We start from the raw sequence: 4,718 nt of genomic DNA, 5'->3' as shown, positions 1-4,718 counted from the left end.
CCCCCCCCCCCCCCCCCCCCCCCCCCCCGCCCGCAGGCCCCACCCACCCCTTGCCCGCTGGCCCGACTCTAGGCAGTGACCAGGAGATGGACGGAGGGAGGCACTCTTCCAGAAAATACCAGCCATCAGGCCTTGGTACTGCAGGGGTGGGGGAGGGGACATGTAGGGGTGTCACCTTAATCAGAGTGGCGTTTTGTGGGGCGAGAGCTGGGGTTGCCAATAAGCAGGCAGCCCACCCCAACTGTCCACAGGGAAGGAGGGAGGGACCCTGGGTGGCTCTGGCTGACAGGGCAGCCACATATTACCACCTTGAACTTTCAAAGACAGTGTCTCCGGAAATACACTTGGCCCTGACTACTGAGGGCCCAGGAGATTTTTATTTTCAATCAACAAACATCTGTAGAGCACCACACCTGTGCCTGTTGCTGCATCTGATGCTTCACCCCAATCCAGCTCCCCTCAGCACCGCCCCCTCTGGGCCAGGCCACCCTCGGGAACCTGGTGGCTGGGCCTAGTGCCGGGCCACAGCCCCACAGCTGGGCTCACTGCTCAGCCCAGTGACTATATATGGGCACCTTCAGGCCCCTGCGGTCCCCGCCCCCGGCCCTGCCTGCTTCCCAGGCCCATGGCAGGCGCGGGGCGGGGCCCAGGAGCTCCCGGCCCATCCATGGCCATGTGCCTTCCTGGATGCCAGGGCCCAGGGCTGAGGGGGCGGGGGAAGATTCCTTCAGAGACCCGGAGCCAGCCTCCCCTCCCCGTGGGACCAAAAACAACGCCTCCTCTGCCTCGGAGAAAAACACGCCTGCGTCCTCCCTGGAGAAAGGAAGCGGCTCCCCTTAAAGGGGCACGGGCCCCTCACTGGCTCCAGCCTGCTTCTGGGGAGAGGGCATCTCAAGAGGGACCCCAGGCCAGGCCCACCCCCACAAGGTGGCCCCAGGCACGGCCTGTTCACCATCAGCCTCACAGCACCTAATAAGGAAGCTACCACGTAGCACTGCCACACACAGGCCAGGGCAGGACTAAGAGAGGGTGAGCTTCCCATCCAAGGTCACACAGCCTTGGGCTGGATGTGACCTGGGAGACACCCTGGAGCTACTGCTCCCAACTGCCTCCCTGCCTGGATGCAGGCCCAGCCAGGAGAAGCTGGGGGCGGGGCAGGGCCCCAGAGCCCAGGGCCGGGACGGATTCCCTCTCCATTCCCTCTTCTGCTCAGACACGCTCAGTCGCAGGCCCAGGCTGGGGTGACTGGCCCAGCCATCATTGTCTTCACAGGGGCTGCCCCCAGTCTGCGGATGCCAACCACCAAGGGGGCCCCTAGGGAGCCCGTAGGCTCCAGGGAGCCCTGCTAGTCAAGGACCATAAGTCCCAAATACCTCGGTGTCCACCCCCTACCCCGCCTCAGGCCTGCTGAGACCCTCGCCCTGGGGGCCCGTTTCCAAAACCTGAACTTTAAATGACAAAGGCCAGAGGCCACGGCAGAGGAAACCCAGCTCCCAGCGAGCCAGCAGCTGCAGGTGACACAATGAGGGAGCCCGGGCCAGCCAGCCGGGAAGCATATTTTGCAAATGATCTCATCGAGAGCCAGGCCTGGTGAGAGCAAGGATTTGCTAAAAGAGAAACAGAGGTCGCCAGGATCCCTGCCCTGCGCGGGAGGCGAGGGCAGGCACAAACTCATGCCGAATGCCTTCCCCAGCTAGCACCCCGGCCCCGGGGAGCCCAGACCCCAGCCGGGGAAGGAAGTAACCTGCCAGGGGCACCCATGGTGGCTCTGGACACAGAAAGGGAAAGTAAATCTGGGGGGGGGGTGACAAAGGAGGACATACAGGCCTCACCCAGAGGTCACGGTGTGGGGGCCACACACCTCTCCGAGCTGGAGTGCAGACAGCAGTAAAGACCCTGGCTGTAAGCCTAAATTCCAGCCCCACCTGAAAGCAGCACAGGCCAGACTGCTCACCTCCGGGAGCATCAAGGGGCTGCCCAGAAACGCCAGGCAGGAATGGGGTTGGGGGGGGGGGGGGCAGAAGGACGGCTGGGTTGTGTTCTCTGAAGACCCTGCAGGCAGGCCAGACTGGCGGCAGCTGGTGAGAGGCCCAAGCGAGCCAGCCCTGACCAGGCCCTCATCCCCTTCACCAGCCCCTAGTCAGACCCCAGACCCAACCAGACTTTACAAGCTCCCAAAGTGGGGCCAGCTCTGCGCAGCTCCCCTCACCAGGAGCAGCTTGAGGTCCAGCCAGGGGCTGGCGGCACCTGTCCCTGCCTCGGGAAACACCCTCCAATGGCACCACGCCACAGGGCTTGGCTCTCCTTCAAAAGACTAGGCCTGCAAGGCCAGCCCCAGAGTCCTCAGCCCAAGGACCCCTTGGAGACACCAGCCATGGGAATGAGCCAGGCCCAGGCCAGCTAATATTACCCTGAATCGGAACGCAGCTTGTCCTGTCCCAAGAACCGAGCCAAGCTTCCCAAGTGTGTCCCCTCCACTGGGGTCTGCAGAAGACCCTCATTCTCGGGGGAAACCCGCTGCAGAGTTCAGGGGTGAGGGGCCTGGGCTGCAGTTCATGCTCAGGCGGTTCAGCAGACATTTGCTGCACTGCCTGCCCCTGGCCAGGGCGGCTCATCCCGCCACCACAGCCCAACAGGACGACAGAACTGAGGGAGGAACCCGGGCCAGAGGACAGGGTCAGCAGGAAGGGGCGGACCGGGGGCGGGCTGCAGAGGAGCCCGGACAGGACTTGCCAAGCTGGGGTGGAGGGAGCCAGGCTCGGGTGGCTGAGGCTTCTGACCTGGTGGATGGCAGGCGCCGTGGACCATAACGGGAGGCCGTGGCCTGTGCAGCCCGTGCCCAGCCCTGCCTTCTCAGAAGCACAGACCTCAGAGAAAGGGGTGCAGGGGGGGCCCGGGGAACATCCCTGCAAGAGGCACGCCACACTTCTTACCTGCCTTTCCCCGAGGGGTACCGGCCCAGCCCACGACGCAAGCCAGGCACGCAGGACCCTAGAGGCAGAGGTGCAAACGGAACCCAGGCTGCAAATGCCAGGTCAGCACCTGCCATCGTCATCGTCCCCTAACATGAACAACACATGCTTGTGTTTTAGTTGGAGAACAGGGACAGGTTTGAAAAATTCTATAAAAAGCCACCAGGGAACCCACCTCCCAGAGAGGGTCCCTCAGGGCAGCCAGCTCGTCGCAGGTAAGGAACCTAGACACACTCCCCTGCAGTGGGGGGCCTGGTGCCCTGTTAGTTACAGCACAAGCACGTCCTCCTCCCCAGACATTCTTCAGGAAACTAACTGGCTCTGGAGTAGAGGATGGAGGAAGCCAGCTCACAGAATGGGCAGGGTATCAGACACCACATCCAGCACTGTCCCCGCGCTGGGTGTGACCACTGAGAACAGATCTCTGGCCACTGAGAGGCTGAGAGGTGACAAGTGATATCTTGTTCCACTTCTGTCCTCCTTCCAGATGGCTCACTGAACGAGCGGGGGGCCAACCACCTCGGGTCTCGCCTCCTTCTACTACCTTCCCTGGGCTCCAGGTGAGGCGCCCCCGACAGGGCAGTGACCCACGGGGAAATGCCTATGGGCCTCCTGGGAGGGCTGGGCAGCACAGAGGGCCAAGGGAGAAGGGGAAAGGCGGTTTGTCGGAAGGTGGAGGGCAGGGCCGGCTGCCTGGCCCTTCACCTCGCTCCTTCCTGCTAATCATCTGTAAAATGGAGCCAATAATCGAAACCCTCTCTCCTGGAGTCCTTGGGAGCTTAAGGAACACCCAGCACAGGGTGCCGAGAACCACCTGGGCCCAGAACAGCCATGGAGCCCTCCTGTCACCATCTGGGCAAACGGGAGGGAGGGAGGAGGGAGTGGGGGGGAAAGGATGAGGCGTGGAAAGGAGACACCCAGAGGGAGAGCCAGACACCACTGGGGGCACGGTGGTGAGAGCAGGCTTCTCAGAAAGACCAGAGGATGGCTGCCTCCTGCGTGCCCTCGCCCAGCCCCCACCGCCCAAAGGAGGGATCAGCCAGAACGTGCAGCCAGGGGACACACAGCTGGGTGCCCAATGGGTCCCCCCAGAAACATCACTAGAAAGAAGGAACCCAGCTGCCGATGTGGGCAAAACATCCCGCGCGGCCAAGGCCCCAAGAAGAAGGAGGACCCGGACACAGGCACAGCCTGGGAGGCCGCGCCAGGGGCTGGACTGACGGCAAATCCACAGGTTTAAAGGGCACCACGAGAGCGCTGGCAATCACCAGCCCCAAAACTAAACTTCTGAGGAGCCGGGAAGAGGGGACCCAGAGCTGACCTCTGACCTCATGACGCCCCCATACACCATCCCAGCCAACGTCGTAAGGGTTTTGGTCCCCGCCTCGGCCAAAGGGGTGGGCAGCGGACTCAGAGCTCACCTCCGAGCTTCCTGGAGAAGGGGCTCCGGCCCCCAGATCGCAGCTCGCAGGGACGGAGCCGCGAGTGACAGGTGCGCGCCCCCTCCCCGTGCGGGCGCCCCCTCGCAGCGCAGCCGCCCCCGCTTCTCCCCAGGTTGAGGCGCGCACGAGAGAGGACCAGGGGGCAGTGACGGGCCCGGGAGGGAGAAGCGCAGGGCCCGGCTGATGCGCAGCCGCGCGGCCGGCCTCGCACCCCGGCCCGGGAGGGAGGGGTGTGTCCCCCGGGCCTCGGCCTGGCGCCGAACACGCGCGGGCTGCCCCCCGCAGGCCGGGCTCGGTCCGCGCG

General features: G+C 64.1%; 1 protein-coding gene across 2 annotated transcripts in view; it reads right to left on the bottom strand.

Annotated features, from left to right (window-relative positions):
- NACC2 (NACC family member 2) overlaps positions 1-4,718 on the bottom strand; it is a 76,558-nt gene that overhangs the window by 71,126 nt on the left and 714 nt on the right. Inside the window, exon 1 of one of the 2 annotated variants that reach the window (XM_046664754.1) lies at positions 4,394-4,489. The exons of the other annotated variant lie outside the window; for it this stretch is intronic. The gene's annotated coding sequence lies outside the window, so the exon portion shown is untranslated. Of the gene's footprint in view, positions 1-4,393; positions 4,490-4,718 lie in introns of those variants that run through there. 2 annotated transcript variants of the gene reach the window in all.

Source organism: Equus quagga, chromosome 1 (assembly GCF_021613505.1).
Source record: "Equus quagga isolate Etosha38 chromosome 1, UCLA_HA_Equagga_1.0, whole genome shotgun sequence".
Lineage (NCBI taxonomy): Eukaryota > Metazoa > Chordata > Mammalia > Perissodactyla > Equidae > Equus > Equus quagga.
This window is presented reverse-complemented; position numbering and strand designations above follow the sequence as displayed.